Below are 27,218 nucleotides of genomic sequence, written 5' to 3'. Positions count from 1 at the left end.
TGCTAATGACTGTAGTGGTAAATCATATTACCTGGTTAACACTGTTCTTAAAATGTTAATTAAAAGGGCTTTTTATTTATGGAAAGTAAAAAATATATATACACATATACTACAGCAAAACTGCTGGTGCTGGATGGTGAGCACCTGTGTTCTATTTAAGCTTCGTGAAAAAATTGGACAAACCTTTTTAGCGAGCAAGTGAGAGATATCACCCTATCAAGATCGCAGTAATTAGCAATTTACTAAAAATACCCCAATGTGGGTAATAATCCCTCATCCAGTGATCTGAAGGATCTTGTGAACTGCCTGGTTTAGGTGAAGAAACCAAGGAGCCTGAGCTACACAGTCTGCCTGAGGTCACACAGTAACTGCAGCCTGATGCTCAACGCCCAGGAGGCAGATTTACTGTGAAGTTTATTGTGCCTTCTGTATGGTTTGCTCTTGAATGTAGCATTTAGTTAGCAAAAAGGTATTTACTGCTCACAGGAAGGATACATGATTACTCAGCAACTTGCATCAGTGCATGTTTTTACTGTTCGTTTCAGCCATTGCTTTTGGCAAGTCAATAAAAAAAGCTCCCATCGCTCACAGGTTCAGCCCCAGCATTTGTCAAATCTATTAGAAGACAGATTCTGTCATTTACAGCACTTTTCATCTTGTGTAGCCCTAAACACCAGCAGCTGGATTGAGATTGCCTTTTCAGAGTTCACGAGGGACTTTTAGTGCTGTCAGATCTAAGCAAGACTTAAAAACTATTTCTCAAAGCAAGATTTATTGGAGGGCTAGCATCTGGTGACAAATGCTAGAGGAATAACAAACTCCTTTGTATTGCGGTGTTTCTTGACCTGCCTGTTTATTAATGTTCGTCTTTCCTCATAACTCAAAAGCACAGCTTTGTGCTTCTGATGCACCCTTATGGAAACAAAATGCTGCTGCTTCTCCACATCAGAAACATCCACTTGTTAAATGTTCGTGTGGAAGTTACCAACAACTACATTGCATTGCTTTCCTGCTCTCCCTATTCAAACCTAAGTAACAAATCTCTCCCAGCTCCACAAAAGAACTGACATATCTTCCAGGAGTTAAAAGATTACATATTTATATTTTTTTCTTCATTTTCCATTTAAAAGCTCTGACTTCTGTCATGGACACTGTGATAAACAAAGTCTCGAGTTTCTATAAGTTTTGAATAATAGTTTATTATATGGTAAAAGCAAGCAGCCGGCTGGGTGACAGAAATGGGACCAGTTTCCCAAATCTGCACACCTCTACTATAGAGTACACTTAGTATTTATCTTAGCTACTTCATGCATATTAATTATATCATATACATATACATTCTACAGGTTTTTGCTAAGTATTTAATATATGGGTTTTCTTACAGCTAAAGCTAACAGGGTTATCTACAACCAGTCATAATTCATGCATTCTTGGACGAACAGGTGCCTAAAGATTTAAAGTTCTACTATATTTTATTCTTAGGATAGTAAGGAGGTTTTAGGCTTCTTGACCTTGTAAGGGTCTGTTTTATTTCTTTATGGGGGTGTAATTAAGTTTTACAATCTGTTTGTTTTATTTTGATGTAATCACCCATTTGTTTCATGAATCACAATTATTTATATATCACAGACACTATGCAAGGGTTGGTAGCTACTGCCATCTCTGTGCAAATCCAAAATGCAAGTGAGGGACTGGTCTGCCACACGTGCTGGAAGTTGACTAATTCTAGCAATTCCAGGTTTTCCCTGAATCTTTTCCAGTCCCAGTGCACTGCAACAAAAACTGCAAAACAGACACTTTCTGGCTGCCCTTACTGAGGCAAAAGTCACAATGCATTTAAGAAGCGTTTTTGCAAGATTGCAGATTTGGAATCTGGAAATCAGTTAAATCTGCTCCCTTGTTTGTACTTACCAGCTTCCTCTACACACTTTTAGACATTTGCGCCAGGTTTCCCACATGCAAGAACTGAGCCTAATGGGACACAGGCACTGAGGAACCAGAGGACAGTCCTTTGGGCAGCCTGTCCCCTTCCCAACAGGACTGCTTCCTGCCTATCATCTGGACACGGCCTGAGCAGCCATTCCCACCCTCCTAGACTCCAGTGACTGTATTTAGAAGACAAAGCTGAATCGGATCTTCTCAAACCAGCTAATAGGATTGTTGTGCTTCACCAGTCTTGAAGTCCCTCTTGTTCTGTGAATATCTTACTGGGAATAATTCATCAAAATAATACCCTAGATCTAATCACAATTAATCCCTCTGCATAGCAGAGGCACATAGTGAAAACTTCTATTATCTCTGGGTTCTTACATCAGTATCAGCCAGAATTGTATCACTGCATCACTTCAGTTCTGACTAGTGCACTGCCGTGTCTCTTAATGGGCTGCAGTACTGCTGCTTTCCAGGTTTCCAATTTGTATGAGAATCAAATTTGTATTTGTATCAGTGTGTTAGGCATAATATTCCTCTATCAATCTCTTCAGTGATACAGTCACAGACTCCACTCTGCTACTGCACCTTGCTACAGGTGCAAGTATCACAACATTTAAAAAAAATAATAATAAACAACCCCCAAAACATTAATCAAACTGTTCAGAATTCCCACCTGTTCCATGTTGATGGCTATCAGTCATATTCACATGTTTCTGTAAGCATCTCCCAAAGTAATCTATCATCTGGAAACTTCTCTGAAGCAGCTAATTCTAAAGTGAGTCACATAAAATACTTAGGGAAATAAAACTTACATTGTAACCAGAACCTGATTCAAGAAAATAACATTATTCCCCATCAGGAACTGAGAAGAGCAGACTTGTATCAGGAGAAACCAACATAACCTGAATTTTAAAACCTCGTTACAAGTAATTTTCAGGCAACTTGTTCTACAAATAACCTGCAGATCTATCCAACTTATACCCCAAAATTAATCATGTTCTTTTCAAAAGATGATACTGTGGCACCAGAGCCCTCTCTTGGGCCAGTATTCCAACACAGTTTGCACGGAGATTCACTGCAAAGCTGAACACTGCTACAAGGTTTTGCAAATTCCTCCTACTGTGGAATTGGGGGTGTGGTTTGGGGCAGCAGCATCACACACTGGGGTCTCTGGATGCCCCTGTACAAAACACAGAGTAAGGAGCCCCCAGTCCTGATCTTTGTGGGAAACAAGCAGATCCCAACTCAGAAGTGAGACTGAGATCCAGCTCCTTAATTGTGTAACAAGATAAGCAAGTCTTCTTCAACACGCTTATAAAACCCTAATAACAAAGGAGTTGACTTGTTTGTAGTAATTACTGAGCAATTCATTATGAGCTAGCAAATAAGTTTAAAAAACCCACCTTGTTGGTCACTACCAGGAAATTTGTCAACAGAAAGAAATAAATTAATCAAAAATTACCCCATATGAATTATCTGAGTAGCCCTGGTTAATATATAACCTCTTTCCAATTTTAATAGCTGCTGTCCAGCTCTCTCACACAAAATGCCAGCCATTGCATGTGCAATAAATATTAATGGTTCATAAATTAAAGAGCATTATTCTTCTTGACATAACAGCATTTTGCAAGGCCCCACGGAAAAGGTACAAGCGGTTTGTTGAGCAAGCTCTGATAGAAGAAAAATATGTCTTGGTTTTCGCTTTTAAAAGCATTTGTCAGGATTTATAGGGTATATCCAGAAGGCAATTAAGGTAACATTTTACAGAAAGCTACCATATGCCCCCAAATAACAAAGAGCAATAAAAGGAAAGTGTGATCTGTGAAAACAATTTGATTTATAGAATTACATTTATAAAACGTAGATACTTTTATCCTAAACAATTTGTATAGGAGGAGCTGATGCGATACAGATAACCCAGAATCTTCCCAAGCAAACTGTGTTGGTCATATTATAGCAGTACATTGCTACCAGGGCTTGGTTTTAGGGTGATGTCCCCTCTCAAATCCCACATCTGAGAGGACATCAGCACAGACACAAGGCAGGCCAAGGTGACACACTGTGTCATCACTGCTAAGGGAATTTCAAGGCCAGCCTAGGAGGCACCCCATGGAGCTGCCCTGCTGGGGTTACAAGGAACTTTGCTCATCCCTGGTAAAGAACATAAGAAAAGGTGAAGCAGGAGGATGAGAATGACTGGCACCATCCTCAGGGCAGAAACAAGAGTTAACAGCTTCACAGCCTCGCTGGGCAGGCTTGGAAAGGTCTTAAAAATGCAGAATGACAGTGGATAGAGGGGAGGAAAGCAAGTCAGCAAAGAGATGCAAGAAGAGTGATAAAGTGCTTAAATTACAAGGCAAGAAATGAGTATCACTAGCAGCATTTTGAACAAATAGAAATAGTGTGAGTGTCCTCCTAAGTAACTCCAGACATGAGGGGGTGAAAGTTGGGATAGAATTTCAGTTGTGCAGACACAGAGATGCTGCTGCACAAAACAGAAGAGCAAAGTATAGCTGCCCTGGAATTAGGATGTGAGGATGAGGGACACGCTGAAACAACACTCACATTTGCAGGCTGGGCTATGGCAAAGACACTGGGTGATCTTGTCTTCAGTGCCTGGAAAAAAAAAAAAAAGATGAGAGAGAAAGTGATCTTTAGGTCACTAGAAAACAGTAAATGACTGAATTTTGTTAATCAAATTTCCACAAAAAATTGTCCAAAATGCTACAACCTTAGCTTGCATTTGCTAGGTGTAGAAAGGTCCCTGAATCCAAGTCCATATAAGAGACTTCCAGAGATAGCACATCACAGGAAAAAAAGTAAATGTAGTTACATCTCTGGCAAAGGTTTGACACTTCTGAAGGTGTTTCAGTCCAGAAATAAGGATGAACTGGAAAGTATCTACATTAAAACAGTAGAAAGCAGTTCATTAAGCTTTAGGATGAAAGATGACTGGATTGTGAGAGAAATGGACTGAAGGGTGGCTGGTTTATTTTAAGGTATAGGAGATTACAATGAGATCACATTTTCTGTGAGGAGCCTGCAAAATTATACTTCTTAAGAAAAAAGGTTTGGAAGGAATTGCTAAGGGATAAGCCTGGAGGACTGGGAAGAACATAAAATGTGCTAAAGTGGGTTTTTTAGTCACTCAGAAAGTAAGCTTAGAGTTGCTAAAGTAAAGAGGAGGGAGGTTTCTGGTGGTGCAAGTAGAAACTTAGCAACTCAGTCTAGGAAAATGCTGAGTTCTCTGCAACTGTCTGTTGTTCAGCAAGGACCAAACTAGGTCCCTGGGGAAGGACCAAGTCACCTGCAAATAAGTTTAATGCAGACAGTTTATAAGCTCTCTGAGGTGGAACTTGAGCTGGTCGAGAAGGCTGTGGTATCAGTTCATACAGAGTAATACAAATAGGCAAATACTGATTTTTTTTCTCCCTCTCTGTAGTGTACACATCATAGAGGATGGCATTTGCTTTGTCTCCCACAAATACCGATTCGCTACAGACAAGCTGAGTTGGGGGATCAGCACACTTGGGAATGTGTAAGGGAAAGCAATTACTCACCTTGGGAAAACTGAGGGGGGTATCAAGTGCAGAAATCAGAGAGGGTCAGAGAACACACAGAGGCACAGAGCTGTAGGACACCCCATATCCAAGTTGCATTCACAAGCACATGCTCCACACTAAGATACTTATGGAGAGCAATGCATTTTCCCCATCATTTGAAAGACTTCTGGGTTGCTCTGGACAGTGGAGTTCGAGGCCTCAGCCTTTCCTGGGGGTTAGTGAGAGGGTCTCAGCTGAGAAAGTATCTGTGGGGACACTAAGGAGCAGAAAAGCCTTGTGCAGATAGTAATACAAAACTAAAGGATATTCACATCCTCAGGTTTTACAAAGCTATTTCTTCTGTTCATCTAATTTTTTTAGAAACATGAAGGACTGAAAAAGATAGATCTGATAAAGAGAAGTAGGCTTATTTACATAAGCCTAAATGTTAGTTATTTGGACTTGGTTTATTTTCTGCTATTCTGTTACTCTGACAGTGTCAGAGCTCTCTTAGGGACAGTTTCTGCAGTTTTACCATGATCCCAAACTGGGTTCCAGTGCTGGTACTTTGGCATTAATTCCTTTATAAATAGAATATTCCCATTTGAATTCACTATCTGGATCAAAACAGACACATACTCAGCATCCAAAAAATCTCTATCATTTTTTACAGTCAGCAGAAAATACAATCTTTATACTAAAAGTAAAGGATATAAAAGTGCAGAACACCTGCTTGCTACAACTTCAACTGCCTGGCTGTGAATTCATGAAACGTGGCAATATTCAGTAATTTATAGAGCAACAAAGACAAAACAGTAGGAGGTTGCACTTTCATGACCAACAAACCAATAACACAAAAGCAGGGGGGAACACAATTTGAGGTAGTCAGACCAAAAGGGACACAGATATTTCTGCTTCCTGCAGTAAATAAAACATGCTGTGTCAGTTGGAAAACAAGCACTCCAGCCATGCTGTCCATCTTAAAAGAAAGGCAGCAGTGAGGGAAGGTCATCTGCCACAGCTCCAGCAGGTTTGATGTGGAGTTTGTTCCTCAGAAGGAGCATGGAGACAGGAGTTGCCCCCCACAACAGCCTTGCGGGCAGCGCGGGCAGCTCGAGGGCAGAGCTCGAGGCTGGACTAGGGAGAAACAAAAACTCAAACCACCATTTGGTAAAACTACAAACAGTTGCTTCCTCATATCACAGCACCACGTTCCTAGGCTATGGACTGAAAAAGAATTAAGCTTTTCTAATGTATCCATGTTACCCTGGTAATTTCCCTGTCTTTTCCTCTACACGTGCTCTGCAAATGGAAAGAAATTTTTTTCTCCACACTAGGCATTGGAGTTTTTTTATATCTAGAAGTGATTTCCATCCCATAGCCTGGGGAGAAGCCTATTGAATTTATGGGGTTTGTTCAATACACCAAAGCCAGACAGTAAGTCACAAAGGAAAGATTTCAACAGCAGCACATGCAATTTCAGCATAAAGAAAATACTGATTAATACAGCAAATTCCTTATGTTCTTCCAGCCAACTGGAGAGCTTGAGCCACATGGCCTGTTCCTCCACATCAGCCAGAAAGCTGCTTATTTGTCACAGCCAAGGAATAACAAATTATCAGAGAACAACAAGCTGGCATCTTAAACTGTCCACCCTTTCCTGCAGCCAGGACTTCATCACTCTGCATATGAAATGTATTGCCCAAACTATCAAAGGGTTCACCAGACTAATCTTTATCTAGCCAGTGATTTGCAGGCAGTGGGAAACAAACAAGTAAACAAATAATGAGATCATAAATTTCCTGAAGCTATGAGAAAAGTAGGTATTGTTTGCATAGTAATTACCCTGGTTCAATTACAGTACAAATAGTCTTCAAAGAAAAGCTGGTCTCCTTCCTCTGAGGGCAAAAATGACTAAGAAACTATGATTACCTTCCCTATTTACTTCCATGAGAGTTGAAGTATTTCCTGCAGAAGATGAAAAAGACAGTACTTAGCATGAAAACAAGACATCTATTTTCAAGAGATATGGTAAATTCTACACGCTACACGTCTAAAGCCTTCTGTTCATTGCCCCTTATGTTCAATAATTTTTATCCAAAAGCTGTACCTCTTCTTAGATAGACTATCAGCTGCTCTCCAGTCACATTTTATACACCAGGTATGTTAATATAAACCTCCAGTCATTCTGCTGAGGTCCATGTTCTAAAAGTGCTCTTGATTACTTCTCCACACTATCTTAGTGCAGTTTCATAGATGACACTGAGAGACCCCATTTACACAGTGAGAATAAATCCCCAAGATCATAACACTATGCATTTTGAAACCTGCAGATGACTTGCCCCAAGAAATTGCACAAATAAATCACCTGAAAGCAATAACAGTGTAGGAAAATTATACAGCTGCAGACAATGTGCAATCAGCCAACGCACACTGTATATATTCCTTTGCCTTTATCACGCCTGACAAGCCTATGGTTTGAGACTGACAACAGAGACTGTCTGTGCATCAGGACCAGGGCAGAATTTATAGAAATACCTCTTGAAAGGAAGCACTCCAGATGGAGTGCCAAATCTCCATGTCAGCTCCAGACTGGTAATAATTTGTGCTCTATCTTCCTACAAAGCAACCTTTTCTTGTAAGAATATTCAAAGGGCTTTTGGAGCCGAGTGTAAATGCTTCAGCTATAGTACTTCTACTCAAATGACATAGTTCAACTATGAGGTGAACAAGCACAGATGATTCAGGATACAGCAAAGTACACAGAAGTGCCTCTTGCCTCTAAATCACCATGTTAAAAATGGTTTAGGTCAACTGGATGGCTGCCTAGTAAAATTTGCTGCAGAAACAGTTCAGTTTCTAATTCAGAGGAGCCAGATTCTGAATGTTGTTGTGGATTGAGAAAATATTAACTGCATCAGTGAACGAAGTGTCAGGTTTTTACTGAATCCAGGGTATGAGAAATCACTGTCACTGTCAGTGGCACAAATCCACTATTTTTACTATCACTGTCAGCTGTGGCACTAAAAATTCAGCAGCTCAGCAGAGAGGCCAAGGACTATGTTGCACTTTCATATTCATTGCAGTGATATCTCCCAGGTATTATCCATACACCACAGAGGAACTCACAGCCCTGGTGTGTACTATAGTTAAAACCTTTGCAGGTAGCAACTTCCACAACAGGTGATGCAAAAGTCCCTCTCTTCTGCTTAGGATATTTTGTAGTTTCATCTTTCAGTGGATATAGGAAGGTCTGCCTTGCCTTTGCATGCCCTGTTTGGAGTCATCCTGAATCTGAGTCTTTCCATAAGTGCAAAATGGCTGGCAACAATCCATGTGGGAGCACAAAGGGGATTGGTCCTTTCGCAGTGCCAGCAGCAGTGGCAAGCAGGAAAGGACACCTGGCTCTGCCAGCTTTGCATCACACCAACAAGGGTTTTCTGTGGCAAGTCTTTCCCTGTGCTGCTCTGAGGACAAGCAGCAAGCTCTGCTTCATAGAATCTGAACAGAAGGCATGAGGAGAATAAATATTCTTGCTCTGGGTCAAGTCCTGAGAAGTCACAACAGGAGGAGCAACACAGGGGAATGAGGTACCCTGCCAGTGAAGGAAAATACACACTGGGCAAATCAAAGGACCATTTAAAAAGACTCAAACCCAAACTGTTTGCAGCCATCCTGCAGAGAAGGTCAGATGGCATTTACAGGCAGCAGTAGGAATGGCCTCTGCAGCTGTAACCATTGGAGCAGAGGGAAGGAGGCAGCGTGGGACCTACAGCACAGCCCCCCCACACCTGCCACCACGGCCCCTGTGAGCAGCTGCCCCAAAAACTGTATCCCTGTGGCTACTGACACTGACAGGCAGCAAAGCAGGAAATTATTGGCCTCAGGACCCGAGCTCAGATTGATGTATGAAAAACACCCAGAGAAAATCACCTTATACAGCCGGAATTGGAATCGATAACTTATCAACACTACAGAGAAGGGGAAAAATCCCAGTTCTCTCTGCTCTGGTGGTTCTGCTTACTAACTAGGGCTCTTCTGTAGCAGTCAATATTTTTGAAAACTGGATGTAATTCATGCACAAGTACAACATGAATCGAGAGTGGCTAAGGAGAAAGTGAGGTGACAGAACAAAACCTAAGCCAGACAGTCCTGGGATTTGGAGAAGTTCTGGAGCCCCTCCATCAGGTGATAATTTCTTTCTGTGTGGTAGTCCCAAAAAGGAATTGTGTCACACGGTCACCATGATTTGTGCTCCTAAGGGGAAGGGTTGAAATCATCACTGGTAGGTGAGGAGAGACTAGAAAAATATTAAATCCTGCCTCCGTGTTTACATTGTGCAACTGTTATTACAGCTTCCCAATATATCATTCCATTTCCATAAGCGAGAATTACACGGTGTCTGTTCTAAGAAGAAATGTTCTGGCGTGCTTCAAAAGCACGAAATTCAGAGAGAATTGTTTTTTTAAAGGAGTTAATAGTGTCTGAAAACTGTTTCATTTACAGTCTAAAGGAAAAACACAAATAACTTATCAACACAAACTGCACGCAATTTGATGCGCCAGTACCAAGTTAAAAATGAATAATTCCATGCCTAAAGGAACCAACACTCACTTTCACTTTATGTTGAGGGTCATTTATGTGAGTTGTGTGTATTTATCCAGGTGAGAAGAGCATAATACACACTTGCACAGAAAAAAAAATACTTATTTTTGTAATTCTATGGAGTTTTCATATTGTCACACCAACAAATTGGTTCTATATTCCTGACCCATGCTGCACTATGTCAGGGTAGGAAAGTATATACCTGCCTCACTAAACTGTGGAGGAGTAGACTTAGTGGGATAAAAAAAAAAAAAGAGAATTGATGAAAATAATCCATTCTCAGCAGGAGTTGTGGGTGGGCTCCAGGATATTTTGGTAACTCACTTGCACAATATATTGCTGCAATGTGCTAAAAAAGAAATGCAGTCACAGTACTGCACACACCGTGGCTCTGAGCCCGTGCAACCTGAGTCACACATCTCAAACATGCTGTTTGGATGGATGGGGGATGAAGTGAATGAACAGGGATGCCCCATCCTGCTGCCAGCAGTGGGCTGACATCCCCATGGGATTGCAGGAACGTGCCTCCAGGCTCTACTGACAACATTAAGCCATCTTTGCCTGCCATGGATGCTCCAGGTTACTCCTAGAGAGATCCAAAAGCCCATAAAAACCCATCTCCTGCCCAGTAATTAACACAGACTCTCTTGACCTTTGATCATTTCCTGCAGTAAACAGTGAAACATCCATTGCAAAATGTGAAAGTGAAATAGAAGAAAGCAGCATTTCTGCAATGGTGGGTAAGTGGACAGTTGCAGGCTGTTTCCCCCATCATTCCACTGCTTTTCCTGGAGGAAAGCAGAGTCACAGCACTAGATTAGATTTCAGCAACAAGATGCCCTTGGTGTCCTTGAAGTTTTGCCAGCAGTTGCCTTTGTTCTGCCTCAGTACAGCCGTGGTGCTTGGCTGCTTTACATCACGTCACAGGAACTTTAACCACTGCCTTCCATGAGGAGCCCAAGAACCAAGAGGGACACGGAAAGAAGAAACTCCCACTAACTGAAACTATGGAATTAGAAATACATCAGTGATACACAGAGAGGGCACGATTCTTGGCATTCAGGCACTTTGCAATCCCTAATGTTTTTAACCTCCCTACACCCAGAAAGGGTGGAAATACAGGTAAGGAAGTACCACTTCCCTCATTTTAGAGATGGAAAAACGAGGCATGGGTCTACCGCAGCCCCAATGCACCTATTTGTGTGTAGTTGCTGTTGAAATTCTTCACACATATGGGCCTAAATTGCTTTACAAGGTCACAGTGAGCACTATCGGTTGCTGCTGTTTTTTCTCAAACCCTACCTATATTTTCTCTCCTCTGTGAGCCTATAGCCAAGGAAATGGGTTCTAAGGCAAATATGAGACCATCTGACACCTGCATTCATGAAAAGGGTCCCCTCTCCCATCAGCTGGGCCAGTTAGAAGGCATTTATCTGGCTACTGATATCAGGTTTTGCTGAGCTGGGATATTTTAACTGGCATTTGAAACTTATAAAAATCAGACTTGATTTAATACAAGTATTTCTAAGCGGCATTTCTTTCAAAGTAACTTTCTTCTCCTATTATCAGAGTAACTTATGTGTGTGACAAAGCCTCTGCATCAGCACAGACTCAACTGTACAAGAAGAGGATTGTACCAGAATTAGGTCTTCCATATCAGATGCGTCTTTGACAGACTCAAATAAATGAGGAACAATAGTTTAACGCCGTCTTAAACTAAGCGCAGTTGTCAGTTGCTGTTTTTCAAACCAGCCATCTAGTGCTCTCATCCCTTCCTTGGAAAAGCAGAGATAGAGAGTCAGAGAATTAAATGTATCCCAAGGACTTGGAAGTGAATGCTTTAAAAAAAAAAAAAAAAAAAAAAAGGAGGCACTGTGGTTCTTCCTGTATAAAGATTCGAGAAGGCAGCAGTGAAAAGGATTAAAGGCTTGTTTGGGGAAATTTTTGCAACCAGACAATTGCACAGAAGATGGCTCAAAACACTGAAAATTATTAACATAATAAAAATGAGAAAGTGTATGTGGTGCACTCAGTTAACAATAAAATTTTGTAATTGCATCACCGTGGTTGCTCTCAGCGCACAACAGCTCTAGTCTCACCAAAAGTGTTCTTGCTCTCACTGACTTGGACAGGGCTACTCATGTGAATTTATCTGTTTATCTATCCTAAGAGCATATAAATTTAGAATAAAAACAAACAAACAAAACAAATGCAGAAACCTGCTCTCCATCTGCAGGATCACAGAGCCAGACCAGAGCCCAGGGGTGTCCCACACGGCAGAGCACCTCTGTCCCCAGGTTGCCCCAGAGCCAGTTCCACGTCCCACCCTCCCTCTGTTCTGTGGCAGCACGTGAGCAGTGAGCAAATACTGAACTGGACACAATGATCAGTATCTTTTGGTTACAGCTCATCCTCTATAAATTATGACAAAACCCACACTTTTTGTTGTGGGGAATTTTTAGCTGGATCAGGCCTATGAAGTATTACTGCAAAAAAGACAAGCAACCAAGAGAAGGGGAAAAAACCAACAACAAAGCAAAACAAAATCAATGAACCCCCCAAAAACCCAAAGAAATCCAACAAACCCCACAGCAACCAAGCCACTGTGTATTCAGTGAGAGTACATCAAATGTCATTGCTTCTGAGAAGGGTGCCAGTGGTGGAGCAGACAAGGTCACCTGTGTCTGGCTGCAGGTTTCCCTCAGTTTTGAGCACCTCACCACATGCAAAACGTGCCCAGAAAGGCATGGTGTGAAAAGGAAAACCCCGCCTAACAACATCGTGGCCAGGGTGACACAGCTTAACAACTGGTCATGAAAACAAAGAAAGGAAAAAGCCAGCACTGTACTTGAGAAGTGCTCGTTTGTCAACTTAATTCTTACCATACAATCAGATCAGTCAACTGCAAACACAGCTACAGATCTCTGTAATAAAATATTAATAGTTCTTGTATACTGCTTTCACAAGGTAATGCAGTAAAAAAATGAATGCTGCTTGTACATTTCCACATTTTCCCCTTTGTAACTTATGAAAGCTTACTTGTGAGAAAGCCAGTTTACTGTAGCATCATTCTTTTTTTTTTTTCTGGCTGTATTTTTCCCTTAAACCTTGGAGAATAATTAAAATTCCTTGCACAGGACAGTGGTAAATAAGATTAGGGTATGCATTTCAAATGTAGCATACTAATGGTATTTTTGGACTCTGTAATAAATCATCTCTATTCACTGCAAGAAGTGGAGTAAATGGACAAAATCTCTGAAATACACAGCCCCATATATGTGTCCCATACATTCACTCTGATCTTATCTGTCCACATCTCTGACTTGCCCCGACATCTCGCTATTGTAGATACAGCGTCACCTTTTTTAATACATCACACAACAATCCAATAATCTCATTAACTGTAAACACTGTAGGAACACAGCAGCCTGCTGACACTCATGAAACCGTTTCAGCCTTTGCTGGGGCCAGTTGTCAGCAATAAGCAGCCAAACATGCATTGCTCCATCTGATCCACTTGATCACTTGAGTTTGCAGTTTCTGTTTAGCACTGAACTGACAGAAGGGAAATGTTTCGGCATTCCACATGAGGACCCCTTATTTCAATACACTGAGGCTGCTTTGGTGTGGTACCAAGCCTTTGGGTGATCTCATCTCCCCCAGGGGCTTCTGACATTTATGTTGGTCCTGAGGAGCTGCAGTTTACCCCACTGCAAACAGGAAGATCATGACTGGGTACTTCCATTATCTGGTAGGTTTTTTCTCAACTTGCTTTTCTTCTTCTTTCCATATGTTAGCACAAACTGTTGCTGTGTTTTGCATCTTCCCTTTGCTATTTCACACGGTGTCTATTGACTCAATTACAAATTTTGTTTCCTGACAGAGACAAATCTAGTTCTCCTGGTTCAACTCTGAGTTTAGGTAAATCCCAGCCCTCTGTTAAACCCTGCAAGAATGAAATGGCCACACCTATGCTATGTCTGATAAACCTCGTCCTAGTTTGCCAGAAGTCCTACTGGTTTTGCACAGTAGGCATTTCTTAACATTTCTTTCCTCTAGGAAGTCCTTTTGGCTAAACAAGGATAGCAAACTAGTTTCTGTTTTTCAGTTTTCACAATTAGTAGAAATGAAAAAGAGCATAGGAGACTAAGTAATACGGAGTGTGGGTGCATTTATTTTCAGAAAATTGAATAGATAAAACTGAACTTTTTTCTTCCAACAGGCATTCCCCAAATCCCCTTTAAGTTTAATTTTTTGCTGTACTTTCCAGATAAGCATTCATTACTTCTCAGTTTTAGCTCACACAGCCAATATATATCAGAGAATTGTTACCCTCTAAATGCTCACTAACACCCTTCTCTCTTCAATAACTTCAGGTAGAGCAGGTACTCCTCACACAGGGTGGTGTTTAGGGTCTCCACAAGGATGAAAACTTTACTCTGGACTTCTGTTAGTCTTTACTATTGACTCTCATGTCTCTCCGGCAACAGAAAGGCTGTCACTTCAGGGCCAGCCTTCAGAAAGCTTGAGCCTATTTACAGCAGCAGGAGCTGAGCATTGCCAGCTGACTTGTGCCTTATTTTTGGTTTGTAAGGAGGTTCCTTTCCTGCAGCAGAGGCACCAGCAGCATCACACCAGCCATCCCAGCCCGAGGGCAGGTGTGGACCTTGAGGGGGCTGGCACTAGTGCTGGCTCAGCTCCCTAAAGCTACTGCCAAGAAGGCAGCTGGAAGCTTTGACGTTTAGTCAGAAATTTTGATGGAAGTTACCAAAAAGATAACTAGAAGCTGTTGAGGCTTTTCTCACATCAAGGACTCAGAAGTTCCAGTCACAAAAAGCTTAGAAGCGAGATCAGCAATTCAGGGAGATGGAGAATTTAATAATAAGACATCTGAGTTATTGTGACTGTAATGGCTACAACCACTTCCCAGATCATCTCAGCTGTCCAGAATGTCTCTGGCCTGGAGGATCTTGTTTAGAAATAGTTCTTTACTCTTTTGGGGAAGGTTTCTGAGGCAAGCTGGGAAAGTTTGTGATACAATGATATTAACAAAGCTCACTCACACAAAAAGCAATTAAACAGAGAAATAAATGCACACTCATTTCCCACAGTACAGCATGCATGAAGTCCTCCCCTAATTGAGGAGCACCAAAGCAGGTGCCTGAAACATTCCAATGACTTTCCAGCATAAAATATTGTTGTATAGAGGATTTGGTCCCCATTTTCAGTTCAGTACTTGTAAAAAGCAGTGACCTGCTTTGAAGGAGAGTCAATCTATTAATTAATAATGGGAGACAAACTATGGTAACATCAAAACAACATGAGAAGGAAGATGTTTCTGAGATCCTGTTTAGCTGTTCAGACATAGACAGCTCCCACACAAGCACAGAAACACACACAAACAGCCTGAGGTGACAGACACAGGAGTACACCCACCCCACTGCCCACATCACTGCATCTCTGGGAATGTCCCCACCCCACTGCCCACATCACTGCATCTCTGGGAATGTCCCCACCCCACTGCCCACATCACTGCAGCTCTGGGAACATCCCACCTCACTGCCCACATCACTGCACCTCCTGGAGTGCCCACAGACACAGTAAACCTCACACACCCGTCCTGCAGCAACTCAACATTTCTTTTTGACCCTGAAACAATCTGACACTACACTTGGAGATATCCAGCTCTCCAGAAGCACTTAAAAACCAGACACACCTCAAACAAGCAAAAAACCCTCCAGATTTCCTAAATCACCCACAGTTTCTTCAGTCTGTGACCCAGCCTTACTCAGCCTCTTGCTACAGCATGTTTTGAAGCTATAATCCATTTAACTACAAAATATGGGTCCAAGACACTTTCAGTTTTTCCTCCTCACAGAAAAGCCTTCTCATTTAACCCACTTCACAGCTTATCCTTCTGCTTATCAGAAGGAACAGAAAAGACAGGAATGAAGAAAAACACAGGCAGAAACAACTTCTTAGAAACAAATGCTTGCATTTCTTCCAGAAATTTCAAATGTTATCACTGTTATTGCTTGGCATCCTGCTCACCTCCTCCTCCATGCAAGTGTGAGCACCAGCAGGAGCACAGGTCTCAGAGGTGCTGCACACACAGCTCTGCTCCATAGCTGTCGCTCCTGATTAAAATCTGCGTGTGTATCCCGCTGGAGCGAGGTTGGATCTCTTCTCCAGGACTGCCGTCAGCCTGCGTAAGACCTCCACATAAAACAAAAAGGAAAAAAAAATTAAATGCTGCAGTTCTTTTTGTTCGTCTGGCTCAGCAATGAACATCTAAATATAAAATTGTCATTTAAGGTGAGCTCTGTGTCCCAAGACAACGAGCTGGCATCCTGCAAAGCCAGGCATGTATTTGCAGTTGCTGCCATCCAACAGTTTGCGTTAAGAACAAGATTTAAGGGTCACACTCTGTCATTTGTTACCTACTTAAATTACACTCTTCCAGCACATGAATATCAAACATTGCAAGAGCCAGATGAATGCCTGTAAAAAACTATGGTAAGAAAAAGTAAGATTGATATGAACAATGTTCTAACCAAATGTTTATTGGAAACAAGTAGCACCCTGACTCCACTGATGTTTCACTCCTCTCTGCCAAGCCCTAAATTGGATGACATTGCTCCAAATGAGGAATAAAAATTTCCGTCCTTAATGTCGTCTCATCTGAGCTTTGATTTATAAGTTCTGGATTTTGCAACATGAAAGCATTTTGAAGAAAATCCTACAAATTAGGTCCCCTAATATAAACAGCAATAGCAAAAAAAGGCATCACCAGGCTACTTTTGATAACTTTTTTTTCCATAACAAGTTTCCTGCAAACCAGGTGTTCTTCCATGTTTATTTTCAAACTTTTCTTCTGTCTTTCCAACTTTAAGGGGAAACAGATTCAACATTTTCGAGTATGACTTGAAGTGCTATGAGGAATTATTGGTCTGAGGAGCAAGGAGGACTTGCCACTCAAACATTTTTGGTTCTGGTGCCCAGAACATGGTCATCCTTCCATAGACTATTTCTAAAGCTGAATGCTTGGAAAAGTCCTGTCAACAGGATGCTGCAGCAGTGTTCAGCTCATTCTGCCCCTGGGAGTCTAGCATCACTAAAAACTTCCTGAGAAATTCTGAAGGAAAAACCCTTCCATTTTGACTTTAAAAGACACCATTGCAGGGTGCAATTAGCATTGGCTCATCACTTCTTTCATACCAGGTAATTTAAACTCCCTCATGTAACTGCAAACCAGTCTGTAATTATCACTTTTTTTCTTTTCATTCTCTTCCCTTGCTTCTAGGAGGGAGACATCCAGCTGTAACAGTGTCACTTCCACCTTAGCACGACAACACATTTCTTGATTGCAGTCAGCTCCAGGGAGTCACTGAGCAGCACAGGAATGGCCAGCCCATGGAGGACAATTCCAGACCTCCCAGCCAAGGGACTCTGTAAGGATATGGTGCTGCCATGGAGGGCCCCCTCACATAATAAAAGAAAACAAGCCCTAAACATTTACTATTTGGGGTTCCCCTGAAGGCAAGGAAAGGGTTCAAAACCGTGCAAAGTTAATTGTGCAAGGGAATTAGTACAAGGGGTCACTATACACAAGGGGATGACTGTCCCTCCCTGCAAACCCTGGGCACAGATGTCCTTCATAGCACTGAGACGGAAGGGAACAGTCATCAGACAAGCACATCCCTCTATGGAGCCTTTAAATTGCACCCCTGATCCCTCCTGCGTACCTCAGGCACAGGGGCCACTGTGGTCCCCAAACACTGTGATGCTCCCTCAGCCATCACACCCTCATGATCATCATGAAGAAAACTTGTATTTCTTTTAAGGCCTCCCCCCAGCACCAAGCTCCAATGAGAGTTCAGAAATGCTAGTTAAAAATAGACAGAACTCCACCTTTTGTGCTGGAACAAGTGCAATCATTTAAACTACTGTTAATAATGTCATTGCCAGGTAGTTGCTCTCACAAGATACCTGGCACATAATCTATTACCATCAGCTTACATTCAACTACAAATGAGACGCAACAGCATTTAAAGCTGTATAGAGCTCTTCCTGCTGGATTAAAAAAAACATGAATGAAAAGCAAATATGCATTTTCTTTGCTCTTCTCTCCGTCTGGCTCATAGCTCAAGGTCTGCATAGGTTGTAGGGGGTGATTTTTAAACTCCCACAGTCTTCTCAGAGTTTGTTAACAAGAAAAGCTAGATTTGAGCTACCAGCACTGCAAGATGCCACTGTAATATGACAGCAACAGTCTCATCATTTTACCCAATGATGTTCCCATTCACAGAAGCACAGTGCTGACCTTCAGCCAAACACGCAGGAGAAAATTGCATTCATGCTCCCTGGTACTGCTGCTTCTCAGTAACCCATTACTGCACTGAAGCAGGTCCAAACCCCTTTCTCAAAGTCATTCCTTCTATCAGCTCTTCAGAGAGGTGGCAGAAGGGGCAAAAAGCAGAACATCTCCAACTCAAGGGTCCTTTACTCACCATGGGGTACAATCACTGACCTCAGGACATCAGTGAGACAGTACAGCAGTGTTAATGTTCCCCAGCAGGTAGGTCTTCTTGGCTCCCTTGAAAAATCAAGCCAGACCTGCTGTCCTAGTTAGGACAGCTGAAGACCAGTTCATCATGGTGGGTGTAACCCAAAACTGTATTCTATAGCCTTCCATGTCATTTCCCAGAAACTAGACTATTGTTGTCAATAGACTATCGCACCCTCTGCCCATAGAGCCTGACTCCTCAGGCTATAAACTAGGTGTTAAGAGGCCTGTGAGATAGGAGGATGCTTTTGTCCTCACACCCTTTGTGGAACTCCCTGCCCTGAAGGGAGCACTGAACATTCCTGCCTGAACTGGAGGATATATAATCTTGGAGTTTTGGAACATTTTTCAACCCACTCGTGGGATCCAGAGGACGGCTGCATCTCATCGCTCTCAACCAGACTTAGACCACCACTGGACTGCGATCACCAGTTCTGGCCAGACTGCAGCAGCTCTCCCACCAGCAGGTTCTTCCCCTCTCCCTTTACTTTGGACTCAAACAGGGCCCAAGGAACACCACTTTGTTCATGCCCCAGGGCACTGGGTTATACATTTGGGTTTTTGTGGGTTGAGACCAATTGTTTGTTTGTATTATTGTACTTACTGTATTATTTTAATAAATTGTTATTCTGACTTATAATCTCTCCTTTGAGTTGAGTTCATTCCCCCTGCTGGTTAACTCTTAAACCAGCACATTTTTGGCGCCCAACATGGGGCAGAGAGAGAGAAGTCAATCACAATTTCATTTTAAGCATTTGTCTATTTGGATATAGAAACTTCCTGATCACCATGTTGTTTGATGCATTCACATGGATGTTGTATTTGAGCCTGTTCCTATTTCCACAGATGGGGTATTATTTGCCTGTTTTGATGCTCTCTTTAAGACCAGGGAGAGGGATCCAAATTGCTTTATTAGTATATTATGTTTATGTCATTCTAACATCAGAAGCAATGAGTTTCATTGTAAACGTGTATTCAGTCCTGTTTGCCTGTCCTGGTTTGGGTTGCTACCTCTGGGGCCTCATTAAAAATCGTACCCAGCTTTTTGGGGGAACAGGGGGGGATGGTTTCCAGCCTCTCACCTCCTTCTTCCCCTTCAGACCTGCTACAACAGTTTTTGAAAATATTGAGTTCCCTTTTGATGTTAAGGACAGCGTAATGTTATTGTTAGTGTTGCTCTGTCTGCTCTGTACTGTGTACACCATGTTTAGGGTCAGAACAGGGCCTTCTAGGGAGGTTGTTTGGACACCTGCCCTGGGAGCAGATAATGCTGAGTGGCACGGGAAGTGGGAGGACATCAGCCAGTATTTGGAAAAGTTTTCTCCTCCAATGATCTGGAAATTCACCCCTGAACAACTGCAGGATCCTGTTAGCATGATAAGACTGGTGAAGGAAAAATGCTCTGGCAGCTCCAGAGATGGCCAGCTCACAGCAACCTGCTGGGCCCTGGCCACTGCCTACCGGGCACTGCTTGACATGGTACAGCACTGTCAGGGGGAGGAGAGAAGGAGCAAATCCGCAGACACCACGTCCACCCAAACCACAGCTGAGTCAGAGGGAGAAAGAAATAAACCAACCGGCACCGTGTCCACACAAACCATCGAGGAGCCAGAAGAACAAGCAAAACCAATAGCAGTCGCCCCTGTCCAGAAAAGGAAATCAAAGACTAAATCAGTTCGCATAGCAAATGATGATGAAGAGGCGGGACCTTCACATCCACCGGAGGAGACAGAGCCAGAAATAATCACTCGGTCCCTGTCCCTGGGTGAGCTACGTGAGCTCCGGAGAGAGTTCACACGACAGGCAAATGAGTCCATTCTGACCTGGCTGCTCCGAATCTGGGATGCCGCAGCTAACGATACGATCCTAGATGGGAGTGAAGCCAGACAGCTGGGATCCCTGTCTCGAGATGTAGTCATTGATCAGGGGATTGGAAGGAGGCAGGAAACTCTCAGCCTCTGGCGGCGACTGTTGTCCAGTGTGAGGGAGAGATACCTTTGCAAGGAGGACCTCCACGTACAGCAAGGACAGTGGAACACGATGGAACAAGGTATCCGGTGCTTAAGGGAGTTAGCTGTACTGGAGATAATCTTTTCAGAGGATGAAAGATTCCCTAAGAGTCCAGATGGCGTACAGTGCACCTCCCAAATGTGGTTAAAGTTTGCACGACTCGGGCCAGAAATGTATTCCCGCTACTTAGCAACGCTGCAATGGAGGGAGGGAGAGGACAAGGTGGGAGCACTGGTTAGTAAACTCAGGATTTATGAAGACACTGTCACCGCCCCATTACGAGCCCACGTCTCATCTGTGGAAACCAAACTGGCTGAACACGTCCGAAGCCTGGAAGAGAAAATTGAAGAGGGACACCAGAAGCTAAGAGAAGAAATTAAGGAAGGGATTTTCCATATCTCGCCAGGACAAACAAGAGTCTCTGCTATTAGGAGCCAGCGTCCCCCAGCTAAGGAGAGAAGGTACACTCCACGTGGTGATCTATGGTTTTACCTCCATGAGCACGGAGAAGATATGAGGAAGTGGGATGGGAAACCCACCTCTTCCTTAGCAGCCCGGGTACGTGAACTGAAAAGAGGAACAAATACCATAAAGAACTCTTCAAGGGTAAACGTTGCTCCAGTCTCTCGTGGGCAAGACTCCAGACGGTACAGGAATGATGATACGTCTGATCCTCTTGAAGGGACCTCCAGGTCATACCCACAAGAAGAGCACAATGAGTACCATGACCAGGACTAGGGGTGCCCTGCCTCTTGCCAGGTAGAGGAGAGGGACAATCGAGTCTATTGGACTGTGTGGATTCGGTGGCCTGGCACATCAGAGCCACAAAGATATAAGGCCTTAGTGGACATCGGCGCACAATGTACATTAATGCCATCAAGATACGTAGGGGCAGAATCCATCTCCATCTCTGGGGTGACAGGGGGATCCCAACAGCTGACTGTACTGGAAGCTGAAGTGAGCCTGACTGGGAAGGAATGGCACAGACACCCCATCGTGACTGGCCCAGAGGCCCCGTGCATCCTTGGCATAGATTACCTGAGGAGTGGGTATTTCAAAGACCCAAAAGGACTTTGTTGGGCTTTTGGCATAGCTACTGTGGAGACAGAGGAAATTAGACAGTTGAACACCTTGCCTGGTCTCTCAGAGGACCCCTCTGCTGTGGGACTGCTGAAGGTTGAAGAACAATTGGTACCGATAGCCACAGCAACAGTGCACCGTCGGCAATACCGCACCGACCGAGACTCTGTGACCCCTATACATAAGATGATCCGTGACCTGGAGACCCAGGGGGTGGTCAGCAAGACTCGCTCACCCTTTAATAGCCCTATATGGCCAGTGCGTAAGTCCAGCGGAGAGTGGAGGCTGACGGTGGATTACCGTGGACTCAATGAAGTCACACCACCCCTGAGTGCTGCTGTGCCGGACATGTTGGAGCTCCAGTACGAGCTGGAGTCCAAGGAAGCCAAGTGGTATGCCACCACTGACATTGCCAATGCTTTTTTCTCCATTCCTTTGGCAGCGGAGTGCAGGCCACAATTTGCTTTCACTTGGAGAGGTGTGCAGTACACCTGGAATCGACTGCCTCAGGGGTGGAAACACAGTCCCAGCATTTGCCATGGACTGATCCAGACTGCACTGGAAAAGGGTGAGGGTCCAGAGCACCTACAGTACATTGATGACATCATTGTATGGGGGAACACAGCGGGCGAAGTCTTTGAGAAAGGAGAGAAGATAATCCAGATTCTCCTAAGAGCCGGTTTTGCCATTAAACGGAGTAAGGTCAAGGGACCTGCTCAGGAAATTCAGTTCCTAGGAGTGAAGTGGCAAGATGGACGCCGCCTAATTCCAATGGAGGTGATTAACAAAATAGCAGCCATGTCCCCACCAACCAGCAAGAAGGAAACACAGGCTTTCCTAGGCGCTGTGGGCTTTTGGAGGATGCATATCCCCAAGTACAGTCAGATTGTAAGCCCTCTCTACCTTGTGACACAGAAGAAAAATGATTTCCAGTGGGGCCCTGAACAACAACAAGCCTTTGAACAAATTAAACAGGAGATTGCCCATGCGGTAGCCCTTGGGCCAGTAAGGACAGGACAGGACGTGAAGAACGTGCTCTACACCGCAGCCGGGGAGAATGGCCCTTCTTGGAGCCTCTGGCAGAAAGTGCCTGGGGAGACCCGAGGACGACCGCTGGGATTCTGGAGTCGGGGATACAAGGGATCTGAAGCCAGCTATACACCAACTGAGTTATAAATGTATAACTGGGTTATACATTTGGGTTTTTGTGGGTTGAGACCAATTGTTTGTTTGTATTATTGTACTTACTGTATTATTTTAATAAATTGTTATTCTGATTTATAATCTCTCCTTTGAGTTGAGTTCATTCTCCCTGCTGGTTAACTCTTAAACCTGCCTAAACCTGAAAACAAGGCTGTGGAAACGCTATTCTCTGCAAATTCCAGATTTCTGCAGAGGGAAAAGCTCTCATCTAGCCACCTGCACAGGCATGTACCTGGGGCAGAGAGCAGAAATCACAATTTTGCATCTCAGACAGGGACACAAGAAACCCCTTCCCTGCCTATTACTGATATTCAGCTCAATGCTGAGGTGAAGAGTCAGGCAATGTCTCAGTCTGAACCATCTCTGATAACCACAAAGTAGCTTTACCTGCACCCTTGGCTCAACAAGCAGTTGGCTCCTTCAGCACTGAGGGAGTTTGCTGGCAGTGAAATCCTCACAGTTCTGAACCTTTACCTCCAATTCAAATATTTGCTTTTAAAACAGCAAAAAATATTTAAGTGCTGTTAGTATTTGGCAGGTATCTTTGGGAGAGAGACAATCTACAATCAGCAGGAAATACGGCACCAATTCTGACTTTTTGTATATTCTATACATCATTATAAGCACACAATGTGCATATGATTTTGGTTCAATAATGTTTCTTCTCATAGTTGCATCTGGGAAGACAATCTCTTCTGGAAGGTGTCTTTTCTGTCAATGAACAATCAAAGAGGTGTATTTGGCAGGACGCTTCTTTCTCTTCCATCATCTTGGATTTTGGCTTGGTTTGTGTTTCTTATACCTAACCTCTTATTTCCAGCTTTTGTACCCACCAGCATTTGCACTGTGCTTAGCCAACACCAAAGCCCAGACATCGCATACTTGCAGTCTTGGCAAGTTTTATGGATTCTGACAAACGTGTAGCTGAATTTCTCACTAATCTTTCAACAGGACCATAACCCTCAGCACCTCTAAAAGAACTTTTACCCTTCAATTCCTCTGTGCCATGCACACATCGACTGAACAGCACTCCACAAGACCCTATTAAATCTTTAAAGCTTCAGGAAGTACATACAAATTTTATACCACATTTGAGAAAAGAAAATGAGCTCAGTAGCAGAGACAAAACAGAGAAAAACTGGCCAGAAGAGAGGACTGATTTAAGAGTTACAGCAGATCACTAACTGCACCTAAGTCAAAATCTCAATGAAAACAGATAAATCTCTTTTTGGACTTATCAGCAAGTGTGTCATCAAAACAGTGGTCTCAGATCAAGTTCTTAAGCATCAAAAAATGTTTTTGAAAAATGTATTTTCCCCCCAGCCCCCTTCCTAAATGTTGCTGCTTTAACTTGCAGTTGCATCTCATTCCTGGTTTTCCCCTGGTTTTACCACAGGATCATGAGCCTAAGAGATGCTCCAACTCTGACACTCTCAGGCTACTCAGATTTCCCCAGGAGCTGTGGTATTGGCACCAAATGCCACAATGCCAGTAAAGCCATGAGAGTCAGCAAAATCAATAAGCACTGGACATCCCTTAAGGAAGCTTTTCCCAGCACCCTGAACCCCCTTTCCTCACAGAGAACGCACCAGGGCTACTGCAGAGGCTTCCACACTTATCTCCTCATCAGAGGAGTCTGTTGTACAGGAGAATGGTGGGAGAATGATGCTCCCTGGAAGTGCTTCCAGGCCTCATCAATTCACTGTGGTGCCACAGTGCTGTACTTGCTTTAAATTCAGGTTTCTTAGGCCACATGCATAAAAGACAACCTCAGCCTAATTTAAAACCAAATACATCTCTGCAACCTCTGATCCATAAAAAGCTGGAAGACACTGGAAATGCGCAGTTCTCAAAGTATACTGGAAAAACTACATGTTACTGTGTAGTTTTGGGGGGTTGTTTTGTTTTTTTCAAGCACTGCTGTATGTTTGCAAAGGTTTAAGGGCCAAATGCTGCACAGAGCAGAATTTCATTCTGAAGCAGCAGATCAGTATAAAGAACATGAGGAAGTGCCAAGACCTTGCATTTTGCTCCGTGTGTTGGCAGAGAACTGTGTTCCCAACAGAGAAACAATCCCCTATGTCCTTCCTTTAAAGCCATTTCCAGTATGGTAAGTCCAGGGAATTAAAATTTCAGTTAAGATCTGTTCTTATAGAGCATGTTTTTGCTTCCAGGATGCTCTAGCTAAGTTCATGCTACCCACCACTCCATACTTACATAAGCTGTTGGCTGTTACCTGTTGTGCCCAATAGACATGTCCTGACTCCTAAGGGACTTGCACACACACCTGCAGCAAGGACAGTGTCTCAGATCTAGTCACACTCATTTCACTTGACAGCTACATCTTCAGCCCTAGGCAAGAGCTCCTCAGGGCTGATATTTCAGGAAAGAACAGTTCCTTGGCATGTCTTTATTCTGGGAGAAAGCATTTTTGATTGGGTTTCTGCTTCCTCATTTTCCAAAAGCATTTTCCAAGCCCTCTACTTAGAGTTGTTGGTTTTATGATCACGTTGTTCACAGCTCAAATCCCAGTGCTGCAGCTCAGGATTGCTGGGGTGAGCTAAGCACTGGTGGGCAGCCCCAGAGATGACAAACCCCTCAGGGGCACACAGCCCATGTTCACATGGGCTCACGTCACCCGTACAAACAGCGTGTTCCACTCTGTTGCTTTCCTCTCAAACTGCTCTAAGTTTAAACAGCTCTAAGATGCTTTCAACCATCAAATAATAGAGGCTGCGAGCTCCTTGCTAGCAGCAGCAGCAAGAGCCTGTGCCTACTACTTGAAGGCAAATTTCTGTCTCCAGCAGGAGTTCCCCAACTTGCTCTGCTCTGCTGCATCCTTTCCAAACAGCTATAAATTCAGGTTATTGGAAGACACTTAAAGCTTTCAAAAAACCTGAAAACCTGAGCTCTGCTTCTCTCTGACATTTTCTCTAAGAGCCATACAGAAACTCGTAAGGCAGCTTACTGCAGGTTTGCCCAAACTCACCCCTCAAACCAGGAAGCACCAAAACATCTTTTACTGTTATCTTCTTCAGGATACAGAAATCTAGGCCACCAAGCAGCCCTAAAGTGGCTTAAAAGGTGTGCTGGGGTTCAAACCTAATCTGGATGGACAGAGTTTGCAGTATCACTATGTGTTTAAATGCATTCATACGCATCATATATAATGTGCAGCAATCAGACCACTTTATGCCCTGTGATCCACAGCAACAAGGATTGAGTTGGTTTTGAAAAAAAAATGCCCTGGTATTGTTCTATTATGCTACCAAACCCCCCCAAAATATAACACTTATTCCTAATCTTCCCTGCAAAGTCTTGCCTGATTGCCTGTTGTCTGCATTATCCCAAAGGGAACATAAAAGCAGAGAAGTAAAGAGAAAAAAAGAGAGAGATGCTGGTGGGATGAGAGAAAGGATTGCCAGGTCATCCTTTGCTCATCATAGCATTTGCTGATTTTTCAGTTAACAGCTCTTGCCACTGTCCTATTCGAGTCTTTGACCTTTTTTCCCCTAAGGGCTTTTCCAAGCAGTTGTGGCTGTTTCATTGCCTGGGCCCAGCACTGCAACCATCAACAACAGGGCTATGCTGCACCCAGTGGCTGGCTGGAAGGATTTAGGTTTGAACAGCAAAAACCTGCAGGGTCTTTCCTCTATGCTTTTGTAGTTCCCAAGGCCTCATTCTTCATGCTGCAGCCATGAGCCAGCTGGGAAGCAGTGCCTGATCCTCCTCCTCTGTTTTCTCAGCTGTTTTAACTACGTGGATTATGAGGGTGTAGCAGTGGTTCCTTCCTGGCCCCTATTAAACCCTGACAGAGGAGCACCACAAAGTCCTCACAGCCACAGCTCCTGGTCTGCCATCAGGTCTGCTGTCTGGAAGCTCTTTTACAGCAGGCAGCCAGTAGCGCAGACAGATCCAGACTGCAGACTGAGAAATGTGGCTGTTTTCTCCCCTTGAATTCATACTGGTCTTTATTTTGCTGACAGAGACCTGGCAAACTCCATCTCCTGTGTTGCAGCTGCCATCTGCAGGTACCCGAGCTCCTCGCTGGGGAACAGCCTCTCCCGGGAATGGAAAAGGGGATGGGTCTGGCAGAAAGGCTTTTCCTCCCCATCCACCTCGCTCACTGTATTTCCACCTCCCTTCTCCCTTTCCCTCCTCTCTGCTTTCTCCATATGCTTGCACCACTAACATCTATATTCTTCCTCACCTTCTGCCCCTCTGCTGATCAGGCAGAATTGCAGTCTAAGCTTTCAGTCACCCCCAAGCATCAGAAATAA

General features: G+C 43.5%; 1 long non-coding RNA gene across 9 annotated transcripts in view; it reads right to left on the bottom strand.

Annotated features, from left to right (window-relative positions):
• Positions 1-27,218, bottom strand: part of LOC127476888 (uncharacterized) — a 554,098-nt gene that overhangs the window by 511,303 nt on the left and 15,577 nt on the right. For all 9 annotated transcript variants that reach the window (XR_007906755.1, XR_007906754.1, XR_007906757.1 and 6 more), the window contains exons 4-5: positions 16,131-16,295; positions 4,498-4,548 (exon numbers count right to left, since the gene is read on the bottom strand). This is a non-coding gene — a long non-coding RNA (uncharacterized LOC127476888). The remainder of the gene's footprint in view (positions 1-4,497; positions 4,549-16,130; positions 16,296-27,218) is intronic.

Source organism: Manacus candei, unplaced genomic scaffold (genome assembly GCF_025592945.1).
Source record: "Manacus candei isolate 608988 ecotype Guabito, Panama unplaced genomic scaffold, ASM2559294v1 h1tg000050l, whole genome shotgun sequence".
Classification (NCBI taxonomy): domain Eukaryota; kingdom Metazoa; phylum Chordata; class Aves; order Passeriformes; family Pipridae; genus Manacus; species Manacus candei.
The sequence above is the reverse complement of the archived record's forward strand: the minus strand, read 5'-3'. Positions and strand labels throughout refer to the sequence as shown.